This window comes from Sciurus carolinensis, chromosome 7 (assembly GCF_902686445.1).
Source record: "Sciurus carolinensis chromosome 7, mSciCar1.2, whole genome shotgun sequence".
Lineage (NCBI taxonomy): Eukaryota > Metazoa > Chordata > Mammalia > Rodentia > Sciuridae > Sciurus > Sciurus carolinensis.
The window spans coordinates 66,540,568-66,561,990 of NC_062219.1; the positions used below are offsets into that span (position 1 = coordinate 66,540,568).

At 31.8% G+C, this 21,423-nt stretch overlaps 1 protein-coding gene across 2 annotated transcripts in view; it reads right to left on the bottom strand.

The window, feature by feature from the left end:
* Fut9 (fucosyltransferase 9) overlaps positions 1-21,423 on the bottom strand; it is a 192,866-nt gene that overhangs the window by 77,811 nt on the left and 93,632 nt on the right. For both annotated transcript variants that reach the window (XM_047558909.1, XM_047558908.1), the window contains one exon: positions 19,996-20,084. The gene's annotated coding sequence lies outside the window, so the exon portion shown is untranslated. The remainder of the gene's footprint in view (positions 1-19,995; positions 20,085-21,423) is intronic.

A 21,423-nucleotide genomic window follows, 5' to 3' on the forward strand; every position in this document is an offset into this window, starting at 1 on the left:
CCTCAACCTTTCTGCTAACCATCCCTGCTAAGTTTTTGCTTTCTATGTCTTTCTCTCTCTCTCTCTCTCTCTCTCTCCTTTTTTTTTTCTTTTCTTTCTTCTTTTTTTCTTTTTTGGCCTAAGAAGTATAATTTTAAGTTTCACATTCCTTATAAAATGTTAAAATAAAAAGAAAAAAGTAACAAATAGGTGCTTGCACTTTGTTTCTCAATATTATTCCAACACATATCTTTCTTTGGAAGTCCTGATTTTTCTTTGTCAGCATTCAGATCTATTTTTGTGAAGCAACAAAGGAAAAACTAGAAATTCATAAAAGAAAGAGTAAAGGATAAAAATCAAACAAAACTTGCCCTCCACCTTCACTAAGATTATTCTGGTTCATTTATAAATACCTTTAAATACCTCTTGGTCTACAATGTCATTTTACCCAAATATAGAGCAAAACCCAAATCTGTATTGGAAAACCGTTGCTACCCTATTTATTTATTTATTTTTTAAATCTAGAACGGGCATGCCTAACACACCATTGACTTTTATACCTTTTAATAACTTACCATTGAAAGAAGTAATAAGAATGTGAGTAAATATGTAAAATAGTCATCAAAAGAATAAACTCCAAATAGTCCAACACTTCAATAGATGTGTAGTTGAAAGCAAAAGAGTTTTCCTTATTTCAGTCAATGGGTGGCTCCATATAAAATCCCTTGGATTGCAACCTCAGTTATTCCCATGTCTATCATTTTAAAATAAATTCTTATTTTCAGAATACTTTTAAGATTTACAAAAAGTTGCAAAGAGAGCTCCCAAAGTTTTTGTGTATTCCAAACTCAGTTTCCCCTATTCTTTATTTTTTTGAGACAATGATCTTTATTTTTAAATTTTTTTCTTTATTTGTTCTAATTAGTTGTACATGACAGTAGAATGCATTTATACATTTTTATAGATCATACATAAATGGAGTATAACCTCTCATTTTTCTGATTGTACATATTGTGAGGATCATGTCGGTCATGCAGCCATGCATGTACATGAGGTAATAAAGTCTGTTTCACTTTACTATCATTCCTTCCCCTATACCCCTTCTTCTCCCTTCACTCACCAGTTTCCCTATTCTTAACAACTTATATTATTATGGTTCATTTGTCAAAAGTAAGGAACTAATATTAATACATTATTATTCACTAAATCACATACTTTATTCAGATTTTCTTAGCTTTTATTTCATATCTTTTTCCTGGTCCAGGAGCCTATCCAGGATGTTACAGTTAGTCATATCTCTTTAGGCTTCTCTTTTCTAGTAGTTTCTCAGCCATTCTGTTTTCTGTGAACTTGAGATTATTGAAGATCTCAATTGTTAGATATTTTGTAGAATATTCCTCAGTGTGGATTACTGGATCTTTGTTCTTGTGGTCAGGCTGAGGTCATGGGGAGGAAGACCAAAGAGGTAAGGTGCTATTCCCATCACACCATACCAAGGACGTGCTCTCAACAGGACTTTATCCTCCGGTAGAAGTTGGTGTAACCTTTATCCTCTGACAGAAGTGGTGTTTATCAGGTTTCTCCACTGTAAATTTCCTATTTTTCTCCATCCTTACATGGTGATGCTTGGAGGAGATCATTATGTGCAGCTCACATTTGAAGAGTTGGAAGTTGTGTTCCTTTACCTTGAGGGAGGAGTATCTACATAGATTATGCCAGATTCTTCTGTGTGGTACAACCGCCTTTTCTATTCTATTTATTCATTTAATCATCTAAGTTTGCACTTATGGATTCATTTCATACATTAGGTCATAAAATAATTAGGTCATAAAATAATTATTACTCTATTTTATGTTATTTAAAATTGGTATTTTGGAAGTCTTTCATTCAACCACCCACCCCTTTTATTTTCTAATTGACTTCAATTTGTTCTTTTTTGCTATTACATTGCTTTCTGACAAAAGAGATCCACCAGGCTCCTTTTGTGAATTCCCTTTTTCCCTAGAATCAACCATTTCTCCAAAGAGTCCTGTTACTTTTTATTAAAGAATGATGTTAGAATTCCTTTACATTTCGAAAGGAAAGGTATTGCTTGGATGTTGAGAAATGAAAAGGATTCTAGGATCAATTTTGTTAAGGAATACAATTGACTAAAAACAGGTTCCTCTATATTTTGTTAACTATTATGGAATGCCAAAAGGTCATTGTACCCTTTCAAATAAAAGCATCTATGAAAAAGTGGGTTTTTACATGAGAGGAAAATAAAGGTTTTAAGTCTTTCAGGAAAGAAGTTGTGCCTCATGGTTTCTTTGCCTTACCACACCTCATAACATTCCCTGAATTAAAAAGTTCTTGTTAAATATTTGCTGATTGATCTCAGATGACCGTGTGTCTAAATTTTGACTGCATGCATATAGGACACAGGAAAAAGTAAATGTCAAAGATTTATAAACTCTGTCTTAAAGTTTTCATTTTCCTATGTCCAAGTCTATTTTTTTAGGATATAATCTGTATGCTATAAAGATCAAGTCTATTTTATAAGTCATATTAAATGTTTATATTCATATGTGATATTAAAAGCCATATTAAACTGATTACTCATGTAACGTGTTTGAGAATGGCTTTTGGTTTGAGAGTAACATTAGAAATATTTCTTTTCTCCTATTATTTTAAATACCCCAATGCCCCTTTTCTTCCACACATGGAACATTGCCACACGTAAGTGATTCTCTACAATTCTTTGGAATAAAATTTGTTGTTTTTAGAACACAAAAAGCATCAGGGTATGTACAAGTGCTGTGGAAATGATATTCCTAACATCACATCAATCTTTTAGCATCTGCAGATCACTTAATGAATACTCCGTATTCAAAAGTATTGCCAATTTTAGATAAATGAAAATGTTTGTCAGGACTAAATATGAAGTATAGTACACATAACAAAATTATTTTATAACTTCAGGGAAGATGATGTGTATAACTGACTCAGAATAAATATGTTAAGTGGGTTTCATTTCTTAGTAAAATTAAATCTAAGCTTTCAATTATATCTATTAAATTTTGCAGCAAACATTCAGAGGCTCCGTTAGACAGTTTTGATTATTGAGATATTTCTCACTGAATCAAACTCCTGGTTTTCATCAAATACTACGTCAATATAGCATGATCAATGCTAAAGGATAAAGTGATTCAACCCACTCAAGGAAGTCAAGGTAAGTGACTTTCTAACTTTCTCCTGGGTGATATTTCACTTAGACAAAACATTGCTTCATGATCTAATGCAGCATATGGATGCTATTTTTAAATATGTCTGTGATCAGTATGTTTTGTAGGCAAGTAGGAGATAAAGAAAATCATCAAGTAACAGAACAGAAAAAATCAATCTATAAATGATCAGCTCTTTTGCATGATTTTCTTTTGGTTTTATTAAAGGATTCAGTATCTTCATCTCAGTAAAGTAATTTTTCTAGCAATGAATAGCTGGTTCAAGCTAGGATAGACACAGAATATATAACCAAAATATGCTATTTGAGGTTCACTTCAAATCATATAGATGATTTTATTCATATTGGGAAGCAATGTTCGTTTTCTGCTTCCTCAAATCAAGAGTGCTTTTCTTTATATTTCTTTCTTTCTTTTAAAAATTGTGGTAGGAAGATTTAAGATTTAAGATCCACACTCTTAAGACTTTAATTATGCAATGCAGTATAGTTAACTAGGGCACAATGTCATACATCAGAGGTATAGAACTCATTCATCCTAACTGAAATTTTAGACCCATTAAACATCAATTTCCCATTTTCTCATCCCCCTGTAATTTTCCTTTCAACCACCAGCCTGCTGTAGAAAAGGAGTTTTACATTTGCTGTGTATTTTCTTACACAGTATACTGAGTATCTGTAACCTTTTTATATACCCATGGTCATTATTTCATTCAACAATGAATCATGGTACAAATTAATTAGATTGACTGGCAACTAGACTTTCCAGTAGAGCAAGTACTGTAGGTTTTGGCATTCATTTGCAACTTCAGACTTGCCCTTATTAATACCCCTCCTCTTGTACAACAACTAATGTGCACTCATTTCTAATCCCAACAGAACATTGAGGCTATGATATTTTTCAAAAGAATAATAAGCAGTAACTAAAGAAATACCTCTATGCAAAATTTTCAGTATATATATATGTATGTATGTATGTATGTATGTATGTATATACCATACATATACTTATGCTTGGTGAAAATATACAACAGTTTTGTGCTGTTGTAGGGGAAAATATCAGTCAGAATTCTTAAACGATATTGTCTTTTCCACTTTATCTGCCATTCATATTATGTAATATTCAATAGAGTAATTTGATAATAATGTTTTGCCAATAATTTGTCCTGATGTATTTGTCCTGATGTATTGTTAACGTATTAGTCCTTAACTTTGCAGCAGATGATCTCAGTAAAAGAGTGACTTGTACGTCTTTTGAAAATCTCATGAAATTTGTGCCAAGCAGTTATTTGACAAGCTTACATAATAGACAACACACTGAGGACCAGGGACAAACTAATTACAGTTGGTCCTACAAAATTAATTTAAATATTCTGGAAACAAATTAGCAAATACTAATAAAAAATTAAGATGAGTGTACCTTAGGAAAGAGGTAATACAATGCACTAGTTATACACATGGCTTTTGGAATCAATTGGTCCTGGTTATAGTTTCAGCTTTCAGTGGATTTTGACAAATCATTCAATATTATTAATCTTTAATTGTTCTGTATGGTAAAATAGGGTTAATGCTTGCACTCACCTTTCAAATAAATAATATCTCTTTGATAACCAAAAACCAAAATTTATTTTTTACTTGAGAGACTACTGGTTTTGAAAATAACTTCTACGAGGTATACACTGGACAAATATAAAAAACCAGAAAGCCAGACAAAATGGGAAAAAAATGTAGTTCTGTGGGCAAATTGTTACTTTGTAATCCCTTCAGTAAGGATATTGAGATAATTGTTAACAGTTATCTGAAAAATTATTAATTGTGAGACATGAAATCCAATGGGTGAACTAAACACCTTAATTGTGTTAACTCCCAAAGAGACAGGGTAGTTTTGTCTTTGTTTTATAGGTGAAGATGTGCAGCATTGTGTAGTAGTTAACTTTGTCCAGGATTCTCAAGCAGCAATTTATAGAGCTAGGGTCTGAATGCAACACTTATTAACTGATGTTTAATTTTTTTGTATTCAGTAGCAACAATAACAACAACCTATCATGTTTGCAGTATTTGGAGACTGTTGTCCTTTTCCACATTTAATTACCTCTTTATACCCTACTCTTAAGGGCTCTCAGTTATGTAAATAAATGACCACAGAAGTGCAAAGGATTGTCTTCTAGATATGGGAGAATTTCTTAACAGTTCTACATTTAGTGCTATTTTTTTTTTTTGTAATGGCATTTAAAATATTTGACTGTAACCTACAGTATGAAATATATTTTATATCATTACCTAGTAGACACACACATACAAACACATATCTTCTGTAAATACATAAGAGTCTTAATACAAGTGCTCTGAACCAGACCGAATAACCTGCTTTTTTGTGTATTTGCCTAGAGTTTTAGAAGTCTAAAAATAGATTTTTGCTCAGGGCAATTATGTTTCATAAAAATTTTAAGAAAGCTTATGGGAATTGATGTGTGCTTTTTACACGTTAGCATAAATTCGTTTAAAGTGTCTCAAGACACTTTAATATAAAATATTTTGTCACATAAAAATTAGTGTGTCCAAATCATCAAAACATCAAAACAAAGTAAAGTTGAGTGGTAAATGGCTGGCAAAATGTGTCTAGGCCCAGTGTTGACAAATCCCCAAAGTGCATCTCCTTTACTACCAGTGCAAGGACAAATTACAGCTTCATTGTGAAGAAAAGTATTGAAGATATTCATCCATATTATGTGTTTTCCATGGTCTGATTCACCTTTCAGTATTATCCAAATGATGGTTCTGGCATGGAATGCACACTTACCACTAGACTGTAAAGGGCAGGTGGCACTAGAGAAGGAAGTGTTCCTTTCACAGGCGGAGAAACTGATGTTTTGCTAATTTGCAGCTCATAAAAAGCTTGTCAGGAAAGGAAATGTGGAAGTGTAAGTCTTTGCACCTTTTGTCTTTTTCTGTTTTCTGAAATGATGTTGAATATTAATTTTTTTCAAAAAGATATATTAAATGAAATATGGCTTCTATAAAAATATTTAACATATAACATAAAGTCTTTCATATTTGTTCCCAAATCAAAGATATAATGTTAGGATGTAAAAACACCATGTACCATGGGAAACAGGGATTTTGTAGGGAGGCTTTAGGGAAATAGAATTGATAAATGGCTCCCTTTTCAAATGAAGATTTGGGCAATCATTCTCTGAGACATACATAAGAAATGAAGGGTATTATTATACCTTCTTCATAGAATCGTGGTAACATAAAAAATAATTCTTGTAATTACTGATATGTTTTAATCAATTTAGTATGTTTTAGGTCACCTCCCCTTCCTTAATTCCTGCCTATAAGTACAAGAATGGGTTACTTGTTTGGGACCACACAAGGAATTTTCTGTATAATAGGGTGAAGGAGATTGATGACTTCTTTTGTATTCTGTAATATCTACAAAGAAATAGAAAATCTTTTCTCAATCTCAGTTTCTTTGGAGGATTGGAGACAGTGGCTCCTAGAGGAATTAGGGAATAAATGTGTGAAAACTGGGATTTGCCAAGGTATGCTGAGGTTATTCAACAACTGCACATCCCTGCTGAAAGTCTAGAAACAGTAGAACGAGAATGGCTGTCTTTATAGCACTCTCTCCTCAGAGACAGAGAGATGGAGCAAATACCTGAATTCACCTATTGGTTAAATAATTATGATTAAGTTCAACAATGATCTGATGCAAATGGGTGAATGAGGTGGGGGAGTAGGACATCACTACACTTGTGCACTACATCTTCACTAGTTAGTGCCAGCAGCCTCATCAAATATAGATGTGGAAAGAAAGGGAAAGATATCAAAAAAGGGGGAAAATCAGATTGCTTCCTCTTCTGAGTGTCAGGGGAGCAATTCTAGAAAGCTGAAATTTTGGAAACAGTCATTCATGATATGTTATATTCATTTGTTTTTCAATTTTTTTCATAAAAGTGGTTGATACAAAATTCAAATAGGAAAAGAAGTGAAGTGTAGATGTTTTGATGATATTTTAGAATAGAAGAGAAACAGAAACTCAGAAAAATAATGCTAGCAGCTCTTATTCATTAAGGGCTTTATGTAAGCTAGGGAATGGGTCTTGTGCTAATATGTGCCACCAACACAATGGTTGGTGATTTTATGAACCAGATTTTACAGCAGGTGGAATCACTGTGCTATACTGTGAAGAAAGCTAAATTTTGAAGAATTTATAAAACAAAAGTTCAGAAATGACTGTAGAGTAGCAAGCACCAAGATTGCATTGTCTCAGTGAGAATAAACAGTTGCAAGATCTCTCTCTGACACACTACATAAGAGAAAGATTCAGGACTAGTAGGAGGATGATGAACACATTTTCTATTCCCACACCAAGTTTGAAAACATGTACGTGAAGTTCAATTACGATTGTGTAAAAGGAAAAAATACATTTTAGAGTGTTACACTTAGAGGAAAAATAATTACATTCATATTCTTTAAAAGGATATGTAAAGGTAGGTTGGATATTCATAACTACAGCAATTAAAAAGTCTGAAAGCTTCACACAAGCTCATTCATCACAATGAATCTATAGCATTTCTTTGATGTCCAACAACCATGAGATCTATGTCTCTGCTTTTTTGAGAGGTATTTTCACAAAAGGATAGGTATAAATTTTTCAAGCAGGTTGTGGAGACCTAGTTAGGGTGATTCTGAGACAGTCAAGGTGAATGATGGGGAGACAATGTAATTAATGGTGTAATTAATGAGACATTAGCTGTCACACCAGGTTTCACTGTTCTTCCATCCTATTCATTTATTTATTAGGAAACAACTTCCTTTCATTTAATTTGGATAGCTATGAGTCATTGTTCATTTCCATTTATATTCTCCTAAGGGGCCTTGGCAAATGCATTCATATTAAACAATTATGGGTGCTTAAAATCTCCCCCGGGTGAAAATTTCTGTGCAGCAATACACTTTACTTCCAACTTTTTGTAGCGCAGTCATAGATTATCACCTACATTGTCCCAGTGACTAGAAATCATTAGAACCTGTGGTGTCTTAAAACAAAGTGAAAAATCATTTGACCTTTTGACCATTTCCTTCTCTTAGGTGGACTTCCTTCTTTCCACTATATTCTCTGGATCTGACTGGTCTATGCTAAGAAGCTATCTGGTAACTGAAGTGTTAGTAAAACCTCATTCTTCATTTCCTTCCTCTTCTTCTTTTTCTTCTTAGCAACTTACACTCGATATCTTATAGTTTTGTAGTTCAGAATTCTGGACTTAGCTTTTCTAGGTTGTCTGCTTCAGAACTTCATTTCTTCAGGCTCCAATGCAGGTGTTGTTCCGGCAGGGCCAGTCTCATCTGAGGCAGCCCAAGGAAAGACTGTCTTCTACATGACCTCAAAGTGTTCAGTTTTTTTGCTGGAGGCTGCTCTTGCACCAATGTGAAGCCTCCTACTGATTCTTGCCTCCTCCAACATGGCCATTTCATGACATAGCTTACTTCTTCAAGGCTTGTGAGAAGCAATCTCTCTAGTGGCTCTGCCACTAGAATGAAATATTAAATGTATGGCAAGGGAGTTGCAGTAATGACCTCTCATGACCTGTGTCATCAAATCTAACCATGGTGGTGGCATCTCATCGGCCCTAGATTTTGTGAATTAGAAACAAGTCACCGGTCCCACAGCCAAGGGAAGAAGATCACATGCTGCTCGGAACACCAGGAACGGAGGATCATGAAGAGTCATTCTAGGAACAGTCTGCCACAACTGTCATCTCTTGTCTGGATTTTTTAAATAGCCTCCTGTCAAATTCATGCTTCTTCCCTCTCCTGTTTTCATCCACAGCTAGAACGAACTTTTAAAAAATTGAGTCAGATAATGTTATGAGCTCAAAACCTTGAACGGCTTTCCATTTCAATCACAGTTTTCCATCTTAATATATGTCCTTTCAGAATTTTAAAAATAATACTGTATTTGTCAAGGTACACACACACACACACACACACACACAAATTACTAATGAAACAAAAATATCTAATTAAACTACAAAGCAACATTTGCATATAAAGTAGTAATGTTGGGCATTATTTCCTTTATTTATGGGTCATTTTTATTTCCCCTAAGATATAACTAATCATGCTTTACTTCGCCTTTTTATTGTGCCATTCATTTTTTGTAATTAATTTTTAGACACATTTTATGTTTATTTTTGCAAATATATTCAGGTTTTTAAATGTAAAAATTAGTTTGTTTCTAGTCTCTATTGTTATCCTAAAGTATATTTTTTATAATGGTGTAGTTGAAGTTCTTTTTAATATTTAAGTTTGGTTTAAGAATTCCTTTATAATTACTTAAAGAAAAAGAAGTTTCTAGTGAGATATATTTTTACCCTTCCAGTCAAATAATAATCTGAAACTCTTCATAGAAGTAGTTTATCATGACTTATTACTTAGGTTAATCAGGCTTGACCCTTAGATTTAAATTCTCTGCTCAATCATTTAATGTTATTACAGGTGATTGTTCATTTCCGTTTTAATCATCACTTCATATTTCTCAGTCACTGCCTAGCCATGCTCTAATTCCTACATGAAAGTTTAAAAATGCAGAGATGGCATTGCCTCTACCTCCATGGAATTTATTCAGGTGAATTGAATATGTTTATAATAGAAAATGACATGAATTAAAGCGTGGTTTGAATTTACAAACTTATGTATATGTGGACCAAATTCAGCTTCCTAGTGAGAAGCAGAAGCAGAGAGCCCTTTGCTTTGAAATGCACTGAAGCCTAACAATTCATTGCATGTAAGTGATAATTTAAAATACATCCTGGCTCTGCAGAATAGCATAAAGGTGTTATAGATGTTTTTTCTGCTCAGTTGAGTGAGTGCTTTTACAGTCTCAGAATTTTAGGGAAGTGAAGAGTAGCATCCAAAGGCTGTGGAGCAGTTTTAACCTGTGCCTCCAGGGGAAACAAGAGAGGGGTCATGAGCACGACCTGGGGCAGCACAGGGTGGGAGGGAAAGCAGGAGGTCAACCCTCACTGGGCTCAAAAGCTTGTGTTGCTGTTTAAAAAAAAAACAAAACAAAAACAAAACAACAACAACAACAAAAAAACACAGTGAAATTACCAAACAGAAGTATGAAATAATGAGACTGGAAATAAAGCAATTTTAACCTGAAGTGAATGAAAGCAGGATCCAGTAGTAGAATGCTGCCAAGAGATTTAATAGGGAGGGGCCTTTGAAAAGGAGCTGAGCGGAGATGGTACATGAGTCGGGTAATGGCCAGGAATCATTTTCGTGAAAGGAAATCATTTTTAGTGAAAGGAAACCAAATACTACTGTGACCATTCTTGTTAAGATAATACATATTTAGTACTATTGTGATCACTGTCACATTTCAATTTGTTGTTCTGACAATGAGATCAAGTTAAAAAAAGAATTATTATTATCTCTAAGTGAACAAACTTAAAGTGACTTGACTATTAAGGTGCTACACAAAGACATTGTGCTTTTTACATCAAGTCTCATAGAAATTTTAATTATGCAATGTAGTAAGAGAAATTAGGAAATAAAATCAAATGAGATTCATTATTTATGTGGTTACTTCTGGAGAAAAAAATGTGCTGTGTGTTTCTGCATATAATTTCAATATATTATTGTAGCCATCCTTTGTACAATATTTCCCATTTTATAGATAAAAAAGGTAGATTCAGCTTAAATTACTCCAGGAAAGTTACATCTGCCAATAAATTGAAGAAATAGGAGCCATTTATTACTCTGATCTTAGAATTCAAGATTTCTTAAGGGTTGCAATAAGTCATCTGTTAATGGTGGGAATGGACTGTGGAAGAATGACAGAATAGAAGATATCAGCATCACTCGCAATGACTTAATTTGGACCTACCTTATAGACATATTTAAAGACAGGAAGCAGAAAGAAAAACAATAGATCTTTTTGTAAAATTTATGTAGAAAAAGAGGGCTTTTGTTTGTTTGTATTTAGCCGGCAGGTATGATGGAAGAACAGAGAGACAAAAATACATGAGAAAAGCCAATATTCAGAAACTAAATGTCATTTTAAAACAAAACGAGGAAGAGCTCAAAATTGTTGGCTATGGAAGAGGAGGAAATTCAGGAGGATGAGAGCCTGAAAAGCATTTTGGAACTGCCAGGAGCAACCTTCTGGGAGGAGATTGGAAGCCATGCTAGAATAAAATACAATAGAGAGCACAATTTATATCAGACAGATGATGAAAACAAACAAAAATCAAAGATTACCAAATACTCTTTATGAGTATAAATTGAGAGAAAAGCAGCCCTGTGAACTAAAAATTTTAATAAAATAATACGTATGATTCCAGAAAATGAATTTTAAAAAATGTTTAATAGTGAAGAGGAAATAAGTTTTCTTTAACAGTTATATATACTTACATTAAAATGTACTTTTAGAATGTACTTAATTTTCTTAAAAGTGCATTAAGTTCTACTTCTCTTTTTTATGGGTACTAACTTTCCATGTTTATTTTAGTGTTTGATACTAACACAGTATTTCTTATCAGAAGAAGATTGCATTAATAACCAACTTCTAGTTATTTCCTTGTCTTCCTTACAAATATCCTTTCTTGGCATTCTTTTTTATTTCCTCTATGAAATTTTATCTCATATGGTTAATTCAAAAATAGCTAGAGAATGAAATGTTCCTACAGTCCTAGGAAACAACTGATTTTTTAGTAGCTGTGATTGCAACTGGTCTCTAGAAGTAGTTTCTGCTTTCTTAAACAATAGCACTTCTAGAAACCATCAGAATGGATATTAGACAAATTTGAAGAATTAATGGTAATGTACCTTAGTAAACAAATATTTGAAAATCAACCAATTGGTAAAACCCTAACTTTCAAAAGTCAGTTGATCAGAAAAAGACTTGGTCTAAAGAACACACATCCGAAAGTTAATTAATCAATAATATTGTCACTTGAGAAACCGTGGCTCTACAGATATCATCAATAGACATTTTTCTCAAAGACCACCAACCACTGACTTCTACTCTTCCTCCAAGTTCTAAAAATATTAGCAGTCATATCTTCTCTGATAACTTGTGTTTGGCACATTTCAACATTCTCTAAGTAAGCAACAAATTCAACTTTGCACCATTTGCCTTAAGAAATTGAGGGTTAGTTTTCATGGTTTGGGTAGTTGAATACTCTGGAAGTTAACAATTTGTTCACAATCTTGGAAAGAATATAGTTATATTTTTTGCCTCTATAATTTAATACCTAGAAAATTTCTCAAATAGATAAAATGCATAATCTTTGTTATGTATTAATTCTCATAACTTTATAATATATGCTTTACTTTTATCTCTATTTTTTTATTTGATGAAAGCAAGGTTTAGAAAGTTTATGACCATTTCTGTAGCTATAAACCTAGTAGGTTGAATATCTAGGAACTTAACTCCTAAGCCCTAATTGGGCTCTTGAGTCCTAATTCCTCTAGAAAATAAGTTGATCCCACAAAATCACGAATATATTTGATAAATATTGAAATTGACATTCTATTTATACATATGAACACCTAGGGGTCCACCATAAGAAAAACCAAGCAGAGTCATTATAAAGACACCTATAATATAATAAATAGGCTAAAACACTTATGGTGGCATTGAGTACAAAATCAAAACACACACTTAAAATCATGCAAATTTATGTGTACAACATAGATTAGAAATTAAAGGTAATATGAGCAAATAACTAAATTTCTGGAGAATAATCATTTTGGGTGGGTTTTCATGACATTAAAGTCATAAATTTTAAATTAGCATTTTATTGGGTTCAGAGTATAAAATGATATGAATTAAAAAGGAGGGATAGGACATAAAATGTGAAAGGGAAGATTAATTTTTAATAACAAATACAAAATAAAAAGGAAACTAAAATATAGTAGAAATAATCAAAATTAAAATTCAAAAATATATAGGATAAATTATAAAGATAACCAGAAAACCCTTTGAGTTAATATGCATAGTTTTAAATAAAAATCTAGGGTACTTTTATCTGCCTCCACTTACTTTAAGTACTTACCAACATAAATATTCACTCCACAGTGTCTTTCCTAAGAGAATTGATTCACTGAGAAGTGTTTTCTTTGCTCTTTGCAATGTAGCTACAGAGAAATCACACTCTCTAAAAATAAAAATTTAAGACCAATTTGAGAATAATAATTGGGATTTTGTGGACATTTCTTCAGCTAATTCTTTCCCTGGAGCATATAATTTGAACTACAGACTTCTTATATTTGCATATTCAAATTAAGAGTATACCATTAAAGATATACGAAGAGAAAGAATATAAAAGAGTCATTATTATAAGAAGTCTTCATATGTATTAATTTTTCTATGAAGGTCAAAGTAAATGAACATCATTTTGGGGGGATAAGCAAAATAAAGCAATAAGTTCTCCTGGACACAGAGGTAAAAGCATTAGAAACTCAATTGTTTCCCAAATTATCTCAGTTCCATGTAATTCTGTATTATGAACATTTTTACTCAATTCCTTTAAATAAGTTTTCCATGTCTGGATGAAACATTGTTCATAGTATGAAAATTATTTGGGGGGTATTAGCAAGAATAAGTTTTCCTATTTTTCCATCTATTCATTCTCTTCCATCTACCTATCTATATTTTGAACTACTTCTAAACCAAGAATCACGTTCTGCTCTATAAAGGATGCTCATCACCAGGCTCTGGAGTCCCTGCCATGTGTGGTTCCTTCCAGAATACCTCCATGTTTCCTAAGTTACCTAACCTCTTAAACCTAGTTTCTTTAACTGAAAAAAGTGCTCTGTGGTATTCTGTTTAGAAATTCAGTACCACAAATATTTGTAAGTACTAATTATTCCCCAAGCAGTACAGTAGGAAGTTTTTGTACAAAAGAGACAGATCTTATAAAAAGAAACTCTTCTAAATAACATTTTAAATGAAACCAAAACAAAGAAACAAACAAAATGAAACAGGCTTTTACTCCTGTAGCTGGGGTTTAGATTAGAAAAAAGAAAATTGTGAGTGCTCTAAACATTCAAATATGGTAGGGAAGTAGTTTTGAGGATATACTTTTCAAAGTTTATGAATTTTAGCAACTATCAAATTACATTTAAATATAGGATGGACCAGATTGATTTTCTATATGCTTCCTGTACCTACTATACTATTATTAGGAAGTGTAGAACATGCTTTTCTGTTGATGTGTCTTCTTTCATTGTTTGTAATCCTTTCACAGTCAATAAATTTTCAAATAGGCTAATAAAGTATTTTCAAATTACCTAACAAAATTAGCTCCCCAGAAGTTGATATTGTGATTGGAAAGCAATAGGGAGAAACCTTGATATGTTGATAAGTGAGAGCATGTTATAATTTTTTTTCCATTTTAAAATTCTGTGTGGATTATGAGATCATTCTTACTAAAATGAACTGCAGCCAATGGGCATAGTAATGTAGGTATTAAAGGAAAGGATCACAATTCCCAAACAGATATGCTTTGCTTTATAAAATGAATCTATTTCTTCTGAAATAATATGCATAGATCTAACAAAATCACATCAGGGATGATTGTTATTTAAGAAAAGACATGATAAATGCTTTTGTGAGACCGATGTTCATATTTTAATAAAATATCATTTCTCATTTTATGTATTTTATAATTTATTTTTACTTTTTTTTGGTTCTCATATATAGTATTATACTTCCCTAAAGTGAAAGCATCTTTGCATCTAATATTGCAAATCAATTAGCAAGAAGGATTTTTTTATTTAGTAGTACAAGTGGAACTCCGAGGCTCAACAGGAAAAAGACACTTCAGGTAAAAATTCTGAATTTAAATATGTATAATACTTTTAAAATAAGTAGTATTTTGTATTAAATAAGATAGATAAGATCTTATTCCAATTTATAGAGACAATACAGGTACTTTGACCATCTTATCTGATATTTAAGCATATATTTATTTTGCATGAAAAACAAAGCCAATCATAATGATTTTAAAATTGCTGGGCCTATATGACCAGGAACACAGTATTGACAAAGATTATGGTACCAAATGTGCTATAGAAGGATTAAAATTAAACCATAATTTTGGGAAGTTTAAATAGTATGAGTTGTTAAAAATGCAAACATGAAAGAACTTTATAATTAAGAAATTTTAAGTCATGAAGAAATACTTATGGCAAATAAATAGTAGAGGTTCTTAAGGACTTAAAGCAAATGATAAAATGTGCTTACAGAAAAGTAGAAAGGATTATATTACACATGAGAAAAATTTTCCTAATAGAAGATTTCTCAATGGTCAAATGTTTTTAATACTTTAAATATATAGATTTATGGGTCATAATTTGATACTTCTATATAGTTGTAATCATCAAATCAGGGTAGTTTATATTTCTCTCTCAAACATTTAAAAATATCATTAATATTCAATAATTATATGTTTATTGAGTATGATGTGATATTTCAGTACATGCATACAATATAAGTTGACCAAATTTGAACAATTAACATTTTCATCCCCTTCTCATTGCTCTGTGTTTGGCACATTTAAGTTGCTGTCTTTGGGTTATTCATAAAATATATGATAGGTTATTGTGGTGGAAAAATCACTCTACTGTGCTGCAGAAGAGTAGATTTACAACTTCTATCTGTGTTTTGATTCCCATTATACAACTTCCCTCTCTTCCCCTCCTCACCACCCTTTGCAAACTCTACTAATCACAACTCTACATTCAGATTCACTTTTTTTTTTTTTTTTAACATTCACATATAAGAGAGAACATGCAGGATTTGACTTTCTGTGCTTTAGTTCACTTGACATCTACTTAGTTGTTTAAAATTGTTTTAAAGCCTTAAATTAATATAAAGTATAGATAGAACTAAAATTTTGAAGTTCTATTTGATTTGGTCTACCCTGAGTGTTTAGGACAAAGTCAATGCAAATAAGAGCTTTCATTAGCCTTGAACAGGGACAGTTGAAACTTTTAGTTCAAATACAAGACAATTTTAATATATTTATGTCTTTTTTCATTGTCATTTGAATTCTTCCACTGCTTCCTCCTCTACTTGTTGACTGGGAATCTTGCTAAGTTGTTCAAGATGATTTCCATTTTGGGTTCAAGTGATCCTCAGACCTCAGCCTCTGAGTAGCTGGAATTACAGGTGAGTACCACTGTACCTTGCTGAATTTCTTCCTTTGAGGAGTGGCTATTCATGTCCTTTGACCATTTTACAATTGGATTATTATTTTTTAAATTCTTTTTTAAAATTTTAAAATTTTAAAATTTGTTCTAATTAGTTATGCAGGATAGTAGAATGCATTTATGCATTTTGGTAAATCATGCATAAATGGAGTATAATTTCTCATTTTTCTGATTGAAGATTACAAAACCAGCCTACTACAGTGATGCAGCCAAATCAATGTTTATGGCAGCTCAACTCACAATAGCTAAACTATAGAACCAACCTAGGCATCCTTCAACAGATGAATGGATAAAGAATATGATGGAATATTATTTAGCTTTAAAGAAGAATGAAATTATGGCATTTGCTGGTAAATGGATGGAGTTGGAGAATATGCTAAGCGAAGTAAGCCAAACCTAAAAATGACAAAGGTTGAATGTTTTCTCTAATATGAAGATTGTTTTATTTTTGTTATTGAGATTTTAATTTCCTTATATATGCGGGATATTAATCTTGACTAGTAAAAATCTTGTGGTTCATATAAAAATAATTTCTCTATTTTGTAATAACATGAGATTGACAGAAAAGTTGCAAAGATACACAGAGATTTCCCATATATCCTTCCCTCAGTTTCCCTCACTCTTAATAAGGCACATTTGTCAAAAGTAACAACATCTATGCAATAATATTAACCAAACTATAGGATTTATTCAGTTTTCACCTGTTTTCTCACTAATGTCCATCTTCCTTTTCAAAATTAAACCCAAGATACCATATTGCATTGTTGTAATGTCTCCTTCCTCTCCTTAACTGTGCTTCTCAGTCTTTCCTATCACTTTGCTTGCAAATTTTGAAGAACATAGGCAAGTCATTTTGTAGAATGTCCCTCGATTTGGTTTTGTCTAATGGTTTTCTCATATTTAGAGTGGGGCTATGGATTTTGGGGAAGCATATCACTTAAGTCTAGTGTCCTTAGAACATCACACCAGGATACATGGTATCAACATATCTTGTCACTGGAGATGCTAGTCTTGTGCACTTGATGAGGGTGGTGTCTACTAGATTTCTCTTGGAAAACTTACCTTCCATACTCTCTATTCCATCTTAGTCATTTGGGTCTGTCTTCTTTCACTTACCAAAATGCACTTAGGATTTATACATGCTACAAATGAACAATAGCTCCTTTCAAACTTTGATCTTTTTCTGATTCAGTGATCTGATACACTCTCATGATGCTGGGATTTTATTCAATGTGTTTCAATATATTCAATATGTTCAACTTCTAATGGGTTTGTTGGAATGAAACCCCTTTGCAAGTAAAGGAGCATCTGTGTTTAATTTTATAAGGAATTGGTATGTAGTTTTTAGAAGTGACTTTGCACCATTTTGAATTCCCATCAGCCATGAATGAGAATTCTCTGTGGCCCTCTATACTTCTCAATATTTTTCATTGTCATATTTTTAGAAATTTTATCCATTTTAATAGATTATGAGTGATATTTCACTGCTTTTAACTTGCATTTCCCTAATGATTAATGGTTTTAACATTTTCTCATATACCCATTAGCCATCCATAACTCTTCTTTGGTGAAAAACAGATATTTTACTCATTTTCAATTTGGTCCTACATAATATTATTAAGTTTTAAGAGTTCTTTACATACTGTGGCTACAAATTCTTTATCAGAATGTGATTTAAAGGTCTGCAGCTTAGATTTTCATTCTTTTGTGGGTATATTTCACAATTAAACTTTAATTTTTCATTTTATATTTAAGCTTTTGATTCACTTATTGAAACGAGGAGGCTATGATTAGCTAATTCCTTCAGTTACAATAGAAGATGCAATTGAAGCAAATTAAAAACCTCCAAATTTAAATGTGTTATATAACTTGGAAATTATTGTATACCTTGTATATTTTCTTATCCATAAATGTCTCATAAACATGTCATTCTATAAAACCTTACTTTAAGTGAGAGTTTTTTGATAATTTTTTTCTCATTGAAATTCTAAAGTTATATGCTCCTTTACTATGTCTCGAAGTTTAGCCTTCAAAATTTATCACTTAGCAGAATTGTAGCATTGTGTCAATAGTTCTCTTGAATACAGTTTTTCAGTGTTGCAGCCAAATGCATGTATGTAACTGTTAAACCCTTGAAATGTGGCTAGTTTGACTGAAGAAATGACTTAATTTTAAGTAAATTTAAAACTGATATTTGACAGTTATTCAAAAAAATTAAAATATGTGTAGGAAAACTTGAGTTTGTTAATCTAATTCTTCAATTGTAAATTTTATAATATTTAAATGTAGGTCAAAGTATGTCCAATAAAAAATTAATATCTGAATTGAGATGTGCTTTATGAATACACTGAATTTCAAATATTAGTGGACAAAATAATGCAAATTTTCTCATTAGTATTTTTATATTAAGTGTGAAAATTATTCTGTTTTGATTACAAGAAGTTGAATAACTGCATAATTATAATCTCTTTCACCTGTTTCCACTTTTTTAAATGTGGTCAGAATAAAAATTTAAATTACATGTGTGGTTATATGACAAAATACATAAGCATATATTTTGTTTCTTTGTTTTTGTTCTTTGTTTTTGTTTTGCTTTGGCAATGCTGAAAATCAAACCCAGGGTCTTGTGCATGTTAGGCATATTGTCTACTACTGAGCTATACCTCCAAAACCACATTATATTTTTAATAGGAGTACTTCTTTAGAGTCTTATATTAAGTATTAAATTATATTTTTATAAAAATTCATCCTTTATTCTGAAATAGGATGTCAATAACCTATCTATTATCACCTCAACCTTCAAAATAAAATCAGACACCCAACATTTTCCTGCCTTCCATGAAGAAGGATCAAGGTTCACTACATTCCTCATCATGGGTGCCAGATATTACATCCTTAGACAAAAGATTCAGCAAAACAATAACTAGGAGAATGGAGATTAAGTCTTGAGATGGGAATTCTAGGTTTTATAATATTAGTGGTTAAGGGAAAGTATGTCCTGGTGTCTAAACATGTTAAAAAGTTGTGGGTTTTGATAATCAAAGGGCTCCAATTCATGGCTTACATTCTTCTGAGGGAAAGAATTGGCTGCCTCCTTTCTTTGCCATCCTAAGAGTTGGAACTGATTGCTTAGTACTTCTTTCTTCTTGCATTGCTTTCAAAAACATTTTATTTTTAAATGATGCATAAAAATAGTGAATATTTATTGGCTCCTATGTGATGTTCTTATACATGTGTAAAAGGTGCAGTGTTCAAATAGGGATAGTCATATCTATCCCAAACGTCTTTTATTTCTTAAGAGTATAAAATATAACATTTTAAAAATATAATTAAACGTTAGTATATATTCTATCATGATAGACACTTATTTTAAACTTTAATTTTGGTACAATATTAAATCTGTTTACAGAATTTCCCTTCATCGTAGATAATCTTGTAAATTCATTCTATATTTCGGGTGAATTTTAGCTTATAATTTTAAGAAACAATCTAAGTTGCCCACAAATTCAAATTGAATATATTTATCCCACAAACGAGCTGGATTGAGGAAGTAAATATTTACTTACAATACAGAGAACATATCATGGGAAGCACATAGACAGTTGTTCAACTATTCCACTGTGTTATTGAATTCTTGAGTTATTACATTCTAAACCTGTTGAGAAAGAGAAAAACAAATATGTTAGTTAAACTCATTGGGTGTACTATATAAGTAATAAATGATCAAAAGGGAAACTAAAAGAAATCACACATCTTACAAACAGACCTTTTTATATGTATTATTGGTACCTTTACTTATATCAATTCATGGCTTCTTTTAATTTTTAGGAAAATGCTATTGAATTACATAAACAAATTAATAAAGGAAAATGTTATTAAAAAAGAATTAATGCCATAATTGAAACTAAGAAATTGAGTATGTATTGACAGGCAAATATATTTCATGTTCTCCACTTTTTACGTACAGCATAAAAATAGACCCATGTTACTAAATCATCTAGATGTTTATAATTATGTAGATACTTAACAAAATAAAGATCAAATAAGTAAATGATTTTCCTAAACATTTTTCATTTTCATGTTGATATTTTTCAGTCAACATACTTGATTTGTATCAAATGGAAGCAAGTGCTTTAAAATTTTTTGAATTATGTATTCTATAATTTATGAGAATTAGATTTACTTTTTTAAAAAAGGGAAATCAACCCAGAGAAGAAAAATATCCAGTGTACCTACAGTTGTGGAGATCCAGGATGCAGGAGCAGGAGGTAGGGCTAGTTGGACAGATAGTACCAAGTCATATAGGACCTCAAAGGTCATCCTAAATTCAGGCTTTATTTTATAGTTCAAAGGAGAAAGGTGAGCTTTAACTGGGAGACTGACATGATCTCATTAAAATTTTAAAGAATCACTTCAAATGTTCTGTTTAGTAGAGAGGAAACTGTGGAAGCAATATCCAGTCCAAAGGTTACTGAAGTAGATGAAATGAGAAATATGGCTGTTATCTTTTGTCACAGAGGCCATGGAGAGAAGTGTTTGGATTTTTGTGATGTATTTGAATAAATATAACTGGGATTACTTTTTCTTTTCACAAATGCAAATGCATTTGGAGACTTCATTATTATAAAGGTTATTTTTTTCTAAAAAGAAGGGTTAATTTTAATAACAGAAATTAGATACTTATTCAGGATAGATACTCAAGTAGGTTGATTGATTTTTGTGGTATTGGGGACTGAACCCAGGGATACTCTACCACTGAGCTACATCCTTAGACACTTTGTTTGTTTGTTTGTTTGTTTCTTTCTTCTTCTTCTTTTTTTTTTTTTAATTTTGAGACACTTGTCTAGGCTAGAATTGAATTTGTGATGCTCTTGAGGAGCTGGGATTACAGATGGGCATCACTATACCTAATACTTCAACAGATTTGTGTAAAATCCACCAAAGTGGGAAATACAGAAACCTAATTGTTTTAAAACTACTATTGAAGTTTTGGA